Raw genomic sequence first — 14814 nt, 5'->3', positions numbered from 1 at the left:
TTGTTGTTTCCTTTGCTGTGCAGAAATGTTTTATTTTTGATGTAGTCCCAATACTTATTTTTACTTTTATTTCCCTTGGCTTAGGAGACCTATCTAAAAAACGTTGCTATGGCTGATGTCAGAGAGATTATTGCCTGTGCTCTCTTCAAGGATTTTTATTGTTTCAGGTCTCTCATTTAACCCTTTATTCCATTTTGAGTTTATTTTTGTGTGTACTGAATGTGGTCTGGTTTCATTCTTTTGCATGTGGTTGTTCAGTATTCCCCACATCATTTGTTGAAGAGACCGTCTTTTCCCCATTGTATATTAATTCCTCCTTTGTCAAAGATTAATTGACCATATAATCATAGCCTTATTTTGGGGCTCTCTACTTGGTGCTGTTGATATATATGTCTATTTTTGTGCCAGCACTATACTGTTTTAATTAGTACTGCTTTATAATATAACTTTAATTCTGAAATTATAATGCCTCCAGTTTTGTTTTTCATTTCAAGATTGTTTGGCTATTTGAGGTCTTTTGTGGTTCCATACAGATTTTAGGATTGTTTTTTCTAGTCCTGTGAAAAATGCTAGTGGTGTTTTTAAAGGGATTGCATAATTGTGTAGATGGCTTTGGGTAGTGTGGACATTTTAACAGTATTTGTTATTCCAATCCATGAGCACGGAAGATCTTTCCATTTCTTTGAGTCATCTTGAATTTCTTTTATCAGTATCTTATAATTTTCAGAGTACAAATCTTTCCCTTTTTAGTTAAATTTATTCCTAGATATTTTATTGGTTTTGGTGCTATTATAAATGGGATAGTTTTCTTAATTTCACTTTCTACTACTCATTATTAGTGTATAGGAATGCAACATATTTTTGCACATTGATTTTGTATCCTGCGACTTTACTGATTTCATTTATCAGTTCTAATAGTTATTGGAGGAGTCTTTAGGATTTCCTATATATAATATCATGTCATCTGATATACTGAGAGTTTTCCTTCTTCCTTACCAATTTGGATGTCATTTATTTCTTTGTATTGTCTAATTGCCATGGCTAGGATCGCCAGTACTATATTGAATGAAAGTGGTTAAAGAGGGCATGCTTGTCTTGTTCCTGACCTTAGAGGAAGTGCTCTCAGTTTTTCACCATAGAGTATAGTGTTGGCTGTGGGTTTTTCATATAAGGCTTTTATTATGTTGAGATACGTCCCCTCTAGACCTACTCTGCAAAGCATTTTTATCATGAATGGATGTTGTACTTTGTCTAATATTTTTTCTGCATCTATTGGAATGATCATATGGAGTTTTTTTACATATATATGTACCCCAATGTTTACTATACCACTATTTGTAATAGCCAAGATAAAGAAGCAACCCAAGTGCCCACTGATAGATGAATGTATAAAGAAAGTATAGTATATACATATACAATGTAATATTACTCAGTCATAAAAAGCAACGAAACCTTGCCACTTGTAATGACATGGGTGGACCGAAAAGACATTATGCCAAGTGAAATAAGTTAGAGAAAGACAAATACTATATGATTTCATTTATATGTGAATCTAAAAAACAAAACAAATGAACAAACAAATAAAAATAAAACAGAAACAGACTCATAAATACAGAGAATAAACTGATGGTTGCCAGAGGGGGAATACATAAAATAGGTTAAAGCTATTAAGAGGTACAAATTTCTAGTTATACAGTAAAAAGTCGTGAGGATGTAAAGTACAGCATAGAGCATGTAGTCAATAAGATAGTAAGAAATTTTATGGTGACAGATGGTAACTACACTTATGGTGAGCATTTTATAATGCATATAACTGTTGAATTACTATGTTATGCATCAGAAACTTATATAATATTACATGTCAACTATACTTCAATTAAAAATAATTAAATGCATATATGGGAGAAATTTGCTGTTCCAAAAAAAACCCAAAAAACAAAACGCCTTGGTCAGACTACCAGGTCCGAGTGCCTCTCCCGGCATTACTACCTGTGAGCAAGTCACCAAACTCTTGCTGTGCCTCCCTTTTCTCATCCCTGGTTATAACTGTACCTACTTCACTGAGTGTTTGTGAAGATTAACTGAGATAATGCTTTTAATATATTTAGAAGAAAGCCTGACACATGGTCAGGGCTCTAGAATGTTACTGGTTGGGTTACAGATTTCATCTCTTTATACAAATAGTCAGCATATTTAAGTGGAGCGTCATAACATCAACGGTAATCTGAGGGATGAAAATTTTATACTACTCTACTACAGGTCTCTATAACTATATTTAAATCTTAATTTTTAGGGAGCAGAAATTCAGGTGCTAGAAATTATAGATAACTGAATACCAGAGCGATATACATTATCTCCCTAATAATACAAACTTGGGAATTTTGGAGCTGCAATTATGGTAGCCTTTTTGAACTAGCATAATTAAAAATAGGGGGAGGGTTATTAGAGCTGCAACTGAACTTAAGGAAGCAAGAGAGTTAGAGCCTTCTATACCTCAGGATTTCTTTCTCACTTGTCTCAGACTCTCTGCTTCCCAGGCCCCAGGGTCAAAAATACTATTTCCAACAGTTCCAGATTTAGATGTCAATGCTCCAGCCATCAGAGCAACAGAATGAATCAATTCTGATTCCAGTTCCAACTCTACCCATTCCAGAAGATTGGGTTACCTTATGTAACATTTTTTGGCAAGTATGCTTCCCATCCACGGTCCCATCAACTGTGACTCTTTAGTAAACATGCCCACTGGGAGTCTCTTTACAATGTGCAGATGAAGGGAAGGGGGAAGACCCAGAAAGGAAGGGCTAGCAGTTAACCCAGGGGGTGCCTGCTAACTGTTGGTTTATAAATCTCTGTGGGGGCAGAGAAATTAGAAGTGCTAGAAACTACAGATAATTAAAGACAGTTCAGAGGAAATGATGAGAACTCTGAAATAATAATATAACAAAATTTTATTAATTTAAGATTTAGGACTTTATGCCTTATTTTTGTCCAAAAACTGATAAAAATGAAAAAAAAATGCTTGACTTACAGAATTTTATTTTGCCAAATAATTTTTTTGGGGGGGCACATCCATTGCTAAGGCAAAATGACATGGCTGTGGTTTATGTCAAATCATATTTGATTATTATTAAAATCAGTATTAATCTGTGAATTTTTAATAGTTTAGTGTCATCCTTGTGTGGGGACCGTGCTAATCTCTATATCATTCCAATTTTGGTATATATGCTGCTGAAGCAAGCACTATTAATATAGCATTTAGAACTGGATTCTTTGAGACTATATTTCACCTTGTAGCTGATATTCAGCAAATGATTTCTTATAGATATAATTTATCCTGCAATTGCCAACTGTGGGATTTAGAAAACTCCAAGTAAGATGTGTGTTTACTGCAAAGATTAATGTCTATTCTCATCATATAAGATCTAAAACTAAATATAAATTTCCCTGTCCCTGGTAAACAGATAAAGTAGCAAAGTGTGATCGTATGGTTTTTATTCTTTCTTTTGTTGGTGTGACGTATCACACTGATCTGTGAATATTGAACCATTCCTGCATCCTGGGAATAAATACTACTTGATTGTTGAGTATAATTTTTTAAACATATTATTGGATTTGGTTTGCTAATATTTGGTTAAGGGTTTTTGCATCTATATTCATGAGATATATTGGCTTATAGTACTCTTTTTGTTGTTGTGTCTTTATTTGGTTTTGGTATTGAGGTGATACAGGCCTCACAGAATTTGGAGGTTTTCTTTTCTCTTCTATTTTTGGAATATTTCGAGAAGAATGGGTGTTAACTGCTTTAAATATTTGGTAGAATTTGCCTGTGAAGCCATATGGTCCTGGATTTTTGTTTGTTAGGAAGTTTTTGATTACTGATTCAATTTCATTGCTAGTTATTAGGCTGTTCAAATTTTGTATTTCTTCCTGCTTAGTTTTGGTAGATAATATGTTTCTAGGAATTTATCCATTTCTTCTAGGTTGTCCAATTTGTTGGCCTATAGGTTTTCATAATATTCTGTTACAATATTGAAATACAATTGTATTTCTGTGGTCTTGTTTGCTATTTCTTACCTTTCATTGGTAATTTTGATTATTTGGATCCTCTCTCTGTCTCTCTTTTCTTTCTGATCAGTCTCACTAGAACTTTATCAATTTTGTTGATCTTTTCAAAGAACCAGCTCCTGATTTCATTGACCTGTTCTATTGTTTTTTTTTGTTTGTTTGGTTGGTTTTGTTTTAGTTGCTCTATCATTTATTTCTGCTCTAAACTTAATTATTTCCTTCCTTTTGCTGGGTTGGGTTTTGTGTTTTCTTCTTTTTCTAGTTCTTTTAGGTGTAAGGTTAGCTTGTTTGAGATTTTTCTTGCTTCTTGAGTTAGGCCTGTATTGCTATAAACTTCCCAGTTAGAACCACTTTTGCTGCATCCCAAAGATTTTGGACCATTGTGTTCTCATTTTCATTTGTTTTCATGTAATTTTTTATTTCTTTGATTTCTTGGTTGACCCATTCATTGTTTAGTAGTATGTTATTTAACCTTCGTGTGTTTGTGCTCTTTCCAGATTTTTTCTTGTGGTTGAATTCTAGTTTCATATCATGGTGGTCAGGAAAGATGTATGGTACGACTTCAATATTTTTAATTTGTTGAAACTTATTTTTGGCCCAATATGTGACCTGTTCTGGAGAATGTTCCTTGTGTACTTGAAAAGAATATGTGTTCTTCTGATTTAGGTTGGAATGTTCTGAATATGTCTGTCAAATCCATCTGGTCCAGTGTGTCATTCAGAAGCATTGTTTCCTTATTGATTTTCTACTTGGATGATCTGTCCATCAGTGTAAATGGGGTGTTGAAGTCCCCTAGTACTATCGTATTACTATCAATTATTTTTTTAAAGAATTTATTTATTTATTTGACAGAGAGAGAGATCGCAAGTAGGCAGAGAGAGAGAGAGAGGAGGAAGCAGGCTCCCTGCTGAGCAGAGCCCGATGCGGGGCTTGATCCCAGGACCCTGGGATCATGACCTGAGCCAAAGGCAGAGGCTTTAACCCACTGAGCCACCAGGTGCCCCAATTATTGTTTATGTTACTAATTGTTTTATATATCTGGGTGCTCCCATGGTGGGTGCATAAATACTTACCTTTGTTATATCCTCTTCTTGGATCGTCCCCTTTATTATTATATAGTGTCCCTTTGTCTCTTATTACAGTCTTCGTTTTAAAGTGTATTTTGTCCAACGTAAGTATTGCTACACTGGCTTTATTTTGGCATCCATTTGCTTGATAGTGTTTCTCCATCCCCTCACTTTCAATCTGCAGGTGTCTCCTCATTTTGTCTGACTTTCTGTGTCTCTTTCTATGTGTTAGGAAAGTCAGCCATTTCTCTTGTTCTTATTGATAACACCCTTATGAAGAAGAGGTCCCATAGTGCCCTGTAGTAGTACAGTGTTCCCTGTTCCCCAGGGCCTAGTGTTGCAGGGAGTGTCTCCTTTCTGTGTTGCATGTGCTTTGCTATTGAGTCTTGGCCTCTTTTTTCTTCAAGTCAATGGTCTACAGAGGCTCTTTTTGCCTCTTATGGCCAGCAAGGTGTGAGGTGGTCTGCCTATGAAAGATCGGCCCCACCACATTTGGAAATGAGGTCCTGCACAACATGTGGGTCAGGATATGTGGTTGATAGGGTTTGCACTGGTCTTCTGAAGATGGGATCTGTAACACTAGGGCTGAAGGGAGCATGACTGGGAAGCGCTGATCCACTTAAGCAAAGGGGTCAAGGTCGGGTGCAAATAAAGTATGTATTGAGTGTTAGCACCATGCTGGTTCCCACGGGTGACTGTTGTTTGTGCTGGAGGAGAGGGGAGGGAAATGGCACCGGCCAGCTCCTTTTGTCCTGGAGAGGTCTCTCCATGGTCCCTGTCTTTCTGGGCCACACTTTGAGATGAGCAAATCAATTTCCCTCCCATCTGCCCCTGGGGTTTCTCAAATGCTGGTCTACACTGCAACTGCATGGACTGTTTGTCATGCTGTCTTTTTAAGTGCGGGGACTCCCCTTCCTAAGGCTATCTGTACTTTCCCAGAGCCAAGCCCAATGATTTTTAAAATTCTAGGATTTAGGTCCCACTGGTTTTAGGAACCCTCAAAATTCAGCCCCTTTCACTTTCAAAGGCAAAAATTGTGGAGATTGGTCTTCCTTGTGTTGTGGGCTCTCTGGTGCAAGAGTCTGTTTTCTACCCTTCTCTGTGCCACCAGCTTCCTCCCTAATGGGGACATCCACAGTCTGTTCCATTCTCACTGTGTCTTCACTCTTCCTTCCTTCTTTGATGTGGCTTCTTCCCTGGCTTTAGTTTCGGAGTTTGTTCTGCCAGTCTTTGGGTCATTTTCCAGATTATTTATGCTGATTAAGACTGTTATCTAGTTGTATCCATGAGAGGAGGTGAGCTTAGGGTCCTCCTACTCTGCCATCTTCCCAGCTGACCTCACCATAGACATTTTCATATTAACAAAAACTGAGTTTGCTACTAGTAGACAATTATTAAACAAATTTATTTAAAGACACTGTCCTTTTCTCAAGAAAATCCCAGATGAAACATCCATGTGGCAAGAAGAAAGAAAAAAATAAGAAATACGAAATATGTCGGTAAAATCAAACATAAATTGACAATACGATTAGCAATAATCACATCTTCTGAAATTAAATGTCACAAGTCAAATCAGAGAAAATTTATGTATAAGTCAAAATGGAGTGAAATTGAGTTAAAATATTCTATAATTCTTATTTTCCCTAGCAGGAGGGGAAAATTGGTTAATTTTAGATTATGTTAACAATGTGTATTATGATTTCCAGGAGAAAAACTAAAATGAATATATATTAACAATGTTATTTCCACACTAGTGAGAAAAAAAACAAAGCAGAACAATAAAATAAAAGAAGCACTCAATCCAAAATGAAGCCAAGAAAGTAAAGAAAAAAACATAGTGTATCCAGGGGTGCCTAGGTCACTCAGTTGGTGAAGTGTCTGAATCTTGATTTTTGGTCCAGGTCATGATCTCAGGGTCTTGACCCTTAAGACCCTGACACCTGTTTAAGATTCTCTCTCCCTCTCTTCCCACCCCTCCCCCACCTCTCTCCCTCTCAAAAAAAAAGGAAAAAAAGAAAGAAAAGAACACATTGTATTCAGGCAAATAGAAAGCACAAAATAAGACACACACACACACACACATATACATTTAAGTATGTATATATAAGATACATGTGTATAAATACAAACTCAAATATACCAGTACTTACATTACATGTATTTAAATAACTTAGTTAGCAGATAGCAGTTTCTTCTAGATTTTTTTTTTAATTCAAAAGCCAAACTTAAATTCTAAAGGTGCAGTAAGCTTAAAAGCAAAATGATAGGAAAAATAGATCACAAAAACACTAACCAAAATAAAGCTGGGGGCACCTGGGTGGCTCAGTGGGTTAAAGCCTCTGCCTTCGGCTCAGGTCATGATCCCAGCATCCTGGAATTGAGCCCTGCATCCTGCTCTCTGCTCAGCAGGGAGCCTGCCTCTCCCTCTCTCTGTGTCTGCCTCTCTGCCTACTTGTGATTTCTGTCTGTCAAATAAATAAAATCTTTAAACCAACCAACCAAACAAAAAAAACATAAATAAAGCTGGAATCCTTATATTTAGGTAAGAAAAAACACAGTCTCTAGGGAGAAATGAAAGCATTACTAAACTAAGGGAAATTTAAAAATATTTTTAACTTTATAGAAATTTTGAATTCAACGAAATTGAAATGAAAACACCACTCATAAAAACGCGTGGGATGCCACAAAAGCAGTGCTTAGAGGGAGATTTATAGCAAAGACTGCATACATTAGAAAAGAAGAAAGATATAAAATCTACCATTTAAGTTTCTACCTTAGGAAACTTGGAAAAGTAGCGTAAATTAAATCAAAAGTAAGCAGAAGAAAAAAATAGAATTAGAGAAGAAATCAATAAAATTGTAAATGGAAATTCAGTAGAGTATCAATGAAACCAAAAGCTGATCCTTTGAAAAGATCAATAAGATTAATAAAACACCAACCAGGCTAAATAAGAAAAAAAGAGAGAGAGAGAGAGGACACAAATTACTAATATCAGAAATAAAAGAGGGAACATCACTACCGATTATATGGACAGTTAAAGAATAATAAAGGTATGCTATGAGTAACTCTATGCCCATAAATATGATAACTTAGATGAAATGGACAAATTCTTTGGGGCACAATTTGCTAAAACTTGCATAATAAAAAGACAAGCTGAACAAGCCTATATCTATTAAGTAAAATTGAATCAAAATTAATCAAATTCCAAAATGGAAAGTGCCAGGCTTAGAAGTGTTCAACTTCCAAAATGGAAAGTGCCAGGCTTAGAAGAAAATAGAACCATTTGGGAAAGAAATTATACAAATTCTTTATGATCTCTTTCAAAGGATAGAAGCAGAAGGGATACTTTCTAATTCATTCTGTAAGGACAGAATCACTAAATTACTAAATTACTAAAGACAGACAAAGACTATACAAGAAAAGAAAATTACAGACTTCCAATAACATGATACAGAAAATCCTCAAAAAATATTAGCAAATCAAATCCAACAATTTATAAAGAGAATCATGCACATTATACATTATCTAATGACCAGTAGGGATCTATCCCATGTATGTAAAGCTGGTTAAACGTTCAAAAATCATGGGACACCTGGGTGACTTAGTTAAGTGTCTGCCTTTGCTCAGGTCATGATCGTGGGGGCCTGGGATTGAGCCCCACATTGGGCTTCCTGCTCAGTGGAGAGTATGCTTCTCCCTCTGCCCTGACCCTCCTACTCCAATTCTCTCTCTCTCTCAAATAAATAATCTTAAAAAAAATTAAAAATTAGTGTGTCCATCACATCAAAAGGCTAAAAAAGAGAAATCACATGATATCTATAGATGCACAAAAGCATTTCACAAAATCCACATTCAAGATAAAAATTCAATAAACCAGGAATAGAGGGCAACTTCTTCAACTTGATAAAGAATTTTTACAAAAACCCTACAGTTAACATCACACATCACACTTAATGGTAAGAAATAGAAAGATCAGGTACAAGACGAGGATATTGACTCTAGCCACTTCTTTTCAACCTTGTACTAAAAATCCTAACTAATGCAATACACAAGAAAAGGAAATAAAACGTAGCAGAATAGGAAGAAAGAAATGATTTTTTTTTCAGATGACGTGATCATCTATATATAAAATTTGAAAGAACCAACAAAACTTCTGAAACTAATAAGCAATTGTAACAAAGTTTTGGATGTAGGATTAATATATAAGAGCCTATCACCTTCCTATATACTAGTAATGAACAGTGAAGTTTGAAGTTAAAAAAATAAAACCAGGGGCGCCTGGGTGGCTCAGTGGATTAAGCCGCTGCCTTCGGCTCAGGTCATGATCTCAGAGTCCTGGGATTGAGCCCCGCATCGGGCTCTCTGCTCCGCAGGGAGCCTGCCTCCTCCTCTCTCTCTGCCTGCCTCTTTGCCTACTTGTGATCTCTCTCTCTGTCAAATAAATAAATAAAATCTTTAAAAAAAATAAAAAAAAAATAAAACCATTTATGTTGCCACCCCCAACTTAAATGCTTAAGTATAAATCTAACAAAATAGGTACAAATTCTGTATGAGAAAAGCTACAAAACTTTGATGAAATATGTAAAAGAACTCAATAAATTGATAATATACCATGTCCATAGTTAGAAAAACTCAATACTAACAAGATTTCGGTGCTTCTTAACTTGATCTATAGATTAAATGAAATCCCAGCAAGTCATTTTGTGAATATTAACAAACTGATTCTAAAATTTATATAAAGAGGCAAAATGCCCAGGGTAGCCAACAAAATATTGAAGGAAAAGAACAAATTTAGAGGACTGACAATATTTGACTTCAAGATTTGCTATAACCTACAGTAACCAAGACTGTGCTATTGGCAAAAGAATAACAAATAGGTCAATGGAACAGAAGATAGACAGCCCAGAAACAGACCCCCACAAATATGGCCAACTGATCTTTGACAAAGGATCAAAGATAATAACAACAGATTAAGACTGTCTTTTCAACATATGGTGCTAGAACAAAATGGTTATCCTCCTAATAAAAAAAAATGAATCTAGACACAGACATTTTACCACTCACAAAATTTAACTCAAAATGTATTGCATACCTAAATATAAAATGGAAAACTTCTAGACTCCTGGAATATAATATAGAAGAAAATCTAGATCTAGGTGACCTTGGGCATAGCTATGACTTTTTAGGTATGACACCAGTGGCATGATGCATGACACATAATTTATAAGTTGGACTTCAATAAAAGTAAAAATTTGTGTTCTGCTGAAGACAATGTCAAGAGAATGAAAAGACAAGCCACAGGCTGAGAAAAAATATTTGCAAAACATTATCTAATTAATGGTTACTATCAAAAATAAACAAAGAACTCTTAAATCTAAACAAAAAGAAAATAAGTAATCCAGTTTAAAAAATGAGCCAATGACCTTAATGACACTTCACCAAAGATAATATACAAATGGCAAATAAGTATATGAAAAGATGTACCATTTATGTCCTCAAGGAAATGCAAATTACAACAGCAAGATATCACTACATAACTATAAGAAGGGCTAAAATCTAGAATGATGACAATACCATATTCTGACAAGGATATGGTGCAACAGAACTTCCATTCATTGCTGATAGGAGTGCACAATATTCAATCACTTTGGAACACAGTTTGGAACTTTCTCATAAAACTAGAAATATTTTTACTAAGTGATCCAGCAATCTCATTCTTTGTATTTATTTAAATGAATTGAAAACTTGGGGTGCCTGTGTGGCTCAGTCAGTTAAGCATCTGCCTTCACCTCAGGTCATGATCCCAGGGTCCTGGAATCACATCGAACTCCCTGCTCAACAGGGAGTCTGCTTCTCCCTCTCCCCCTCCCCATGCTTGTGCTCTCTCGTTCACACTCTTTCTCTTTCTCTCAAATACATAAATAAAATCTTTTTTTAAAAAATGAATTGAAAACCTATGTCCACACAGAAATTGGCACACAAATATTTATAGCAGATTTATTCATAATTGTCAAAATTTGAAAGCAACCAAGACATCCTTGAAAGATAAATGAATAAACAGCAGCACATCAGACAAAGAAATACTATTCAACAAAGAAAGAAAATGAGATACCAAGCCATGAAAAGACATGGGAACATTAAATGCATATTACTAAGTGAAAGAAGCCAATCTGAAAAGGCTATTTGTATGATTCCAACTATGTAACATTCTGGAAAAGGCAAAACTATGGGGATAGTAAAAAGATCAGTATTGCCAGGGGCCAGGGTTGGGGAGAAGGGGTCAAGATGCAGAGCACAGAGGATTTTTAGAGCAGTGAAAACTACTCTACATGTTACCATAATGTTGGATACATGTCATTATACATTTGTCCAGACTAACAAAGTATAACACCAAGAGTGATCCCTGATGTAAACTATGGACTTTGGATGATTATGATGTCTCAGTGTAGGTTCATAGATTATAACAAATGTACTACTGTGGTGGGAGTGGAAGTATGTCAATAGTGGGAGAGACTTTGAATATATAAAGGATGAGAATATATAGAGAAATTTCTATAACATAAAATTTTGTTTTAAACCTAAAACTGCTCTAAAAATGAATTTTATTATTTTTAAATAATATATAACAAAGATGTACATTTAAATAATATAAAGCAAACATTAAAGAAGTACCAAAGAGAAGTCAAAAATTCTGAACTATATTGAGAGTTTTACTATATCTTTCTTAGTAATTTATAGAACAAGCAGTCAAGAAATCAGTTAAGGACATGGTTTGATAAATTGATTTAGTAACACTTGCTTAAAGGACATAAATAAAACACTCAACTAGAGTAAGCACACACAGGGCATTTATAGAACTTTAACTTATGCTGGCCTTAAGTCAGGTCTCAAAAATAACTTCAGGATTAAAATCATGTGAGTATATTTTCTGAATATAATGCTAATAAACTGTAAATGAATGATATCAATAATACTAATAATGATAGTACTAGTAATGATACTAATAAGCTGTAAATGAATGATGAATGAAGATAACTAGATAATCTTTACCCTCTTGGAAATTAGGAAGTACCTGAAAAATTCATGAGTCAATCATAAATATTTTTAAAAATAATTAAACAATAAAATATTATATTGTAATATAAAAATAATAGGCAATGAATCTTTTAAAGTAAAACATTTCATCAAAAAGGTAAATTTTTTGAAAGAAATTTGATGAATTCCTGGCAAATCTGATTATGAAAATAAAAGGGAAAGCACAAATAACCAGTATCAGGAACGAAAATGAGGCAGAATGACAAATGATACAGACTTAAACTTTAGTAAGGGAATATTATGAACATCCCTACAGCAGTATATTTGAAAATTTGGAGAAAATGGTCAATTCCTAGAAATGTATGATACCGAAATTACCCTTAAACCTAACATTGTAGGCAAGTAACCAGGAAGGAAAAAAATTTTGACCTGTGACAGTACTTTTTTAATTTTGACTTTGTTAGTTAACATACAGTGCAATATTGGTTTTTGGAGTAGAATTCAGTGATTCATCACTTACATACAACACCCAGTGCTCATCAGAAGTGCCCTCTTTAACACCCGCCCCCCACCTATCTCTCTCCATCCACCCTCAGTTTGTTCTCTATCATTAAGAGTCAGTATGGGGTGCCTGGGTGGCTCAGTGGGTTAAGCCTCTGCCTTCAGCTCAGGTCATGACCTCAGGGTCGTGGGATCGAGCATCCAGCTCTCTACTTGACAGGGAGCCTGCTTCCTCCTCTCTCTCTCTCTGCCTGCCTCTCTGCCTACTTGTGATCTCTCTCAGACAAATAAATAAATAAAATCTTAAAAAAAAAAAAAGTCACTATGGCTTGTTCCCTCTCTCCCAAATGTCCATCAACTGATGAATGGGTAAAGAAGTGACAGTATTTTATTTATTTATTTATTGAATTTATTTATTTAATTTATTTATTTAATTTTATTTTATTAATTTGGGTCCTCTTTTTTTTCTTTTGGATTAGTTTGGTCAGTGGTTTATGGATCTTATTGATTCTTTCAAAAAAGCATCTTCTAGTTTTGTTGATATGTTCTACTGTATCTCTAGTTTCTCTCATTTGATATCTGCTCTAATCTTGATTATTTTCCTTCTTCTGTGGGGTTGGCTTAATTTGTTGTTGGTTCTCTAATTCTTTAAGGTGTAAAGAGAGCTGGTGTATTCTGTATTTTTCAGTTTTTTTGAGAGAGGTTTGTATGGCTATGTATTTCCCCCTTAGGACTGTCTTTGCTGTATGCCATAGGTTTTGGACCAATGTGTCTTCATTCTCATTGGTTTCCATGAATTGTTTAAGTTCTTCTTTGATTTCCTGGTTGGTCTAAACATTCTCAAGCAGGGTGGTCTTTAGCTTCCAAGTGTTTGAATTCCTTCCAAACTTTTTCCTGTGGTTGAGTTCCAGTTTCAAAGCATTGTGGTCTGCAAATATGCAGGGAAAAATCTCAGTCTTTTGGTATTGGTTGAGCCCTGATTTGTGACCCAGTATGTAGTCTATTCTGGAGAAAGTTCCATGTGCACTTGAGAAGAATGAGTACTCTGTTGTTTTAGGGTGGAATGTTCTGTATATATCTATGAGGTCCATCTGGTCCAATGTGTCATTAAATGCTCTTGTTTCTTTATTGATTTTCTGCTTGGATGATCTGTCTATTACTGAGAGTAGTGTGGTAGGGTTCCCTACTATTAATGTATTCATATCAATGTGACTCTTTATCTTGATTAACAGTTGTCTTATGTAGTTGGCTGCTCCCATATTGGAGGTATAAATATTTATAATTGTTAGACCTTCTTGGTGGATAGACCCTTTATGAATGATGTAGCACCCTTCTTTATCTCTGACTGCAGTCTTTAGTTTAAAATATAATTTATCTGATATGAGAATCACTAATGATATTGAAGCAGTGATCAAAAACCTCCCAAAAAACAAGAGCCCAGGACCTGATGGATTTCCTGGAGAATTCTACCAAATTACAAAGAAGAAATAATACCTATTCTACTGAAGCTGTTTCAGAAAATAGAAACAGAAGGAAAACTTCCATACTCTTTTTATGAAGCCAGCATTACCCTGATCCCCAAACCGGGCAAAAAAACCCATCAAAAAGAAGAATTTCAGGGGCGCCTGGGTGGCTCAGCGGGTTAAAGCCTCTGCCTTCAGCTCAGGTCATGATCCCAGGGTCCTGGGATCGAGCCCCGCATTGGGCTCTCTGCTTGGCTGGGAGCTTGCTTCCTCCTCTCTCTCTCTCTGCCTACTTATAATCTCTATCTGTCAAATAAATAAATCTTTAAAAAAAAAAAAAGAAGAATTTCAGACCAATATCCTAGATGAAATATGGATCCCAAGATTCTCAGCAAGATCCTAGCTAATAGAATCCAACTGTACATTAAAAAGATTATCCACCATGACCAGGTGGGATTTATCCATGGGATGCAAGGGTGGTTCAACATTTGCAAATTAATCAATGTGATAGAACAAATCAATAAGAGAAGAGAGAAGAACCATATGGTCCTCTCAATTGATGCAGAAAAAACATTTGACAAGATACTGATTTAAATGATCCTGATTAAAATGATACAAAGTATAGGGATAGAGGGAACATTCCTCAACTTCATAAAATCTATCTATGAAAAACCCACAGCAGA

At 35.3% G+C, this 14814-nt stretch overlaps 1 protein-coding gene and 1 non-coding gene across 2 annotated transcripts in view; one reads left to right on the top strand and one right to left on the bottom strand.

The window, feature by feature from the left end:
- The window catches only part of LRRIQ1 (leucine rich repeats and IQ motif containing 1), a 214442-nt gene that overhangs the window by 158868 nt on the left and 40760 nt on the right, over nt 1–14814 (top strand). The window lies entirely within an intron of this gene.
- Nucleotides 3138–3241, bottom strand: LOC123947790. Its single transcript, XR_006819827.1, has one exon. It is a non-coding gene; the product is annotated as a U6 spliceosomal RNA (small nuclear RNA).

Source organism: Meles meles, chromosome 7 (assembly GCF_922984935.1).
Source record: "Meles meles chromosome 7, mMelMel3.1 paternal haplotype, whole genome shotgun sequence".
NCBI lineage: Eukaryota > Metazoa > Chordata > Mammalia > Carnivora > Mustelidae > Meles > Meles meles.
Note: the sequence above shows the minus strand (reverse complement) of the source record. Positions and strands in the feature narration are given on the sequence as shown.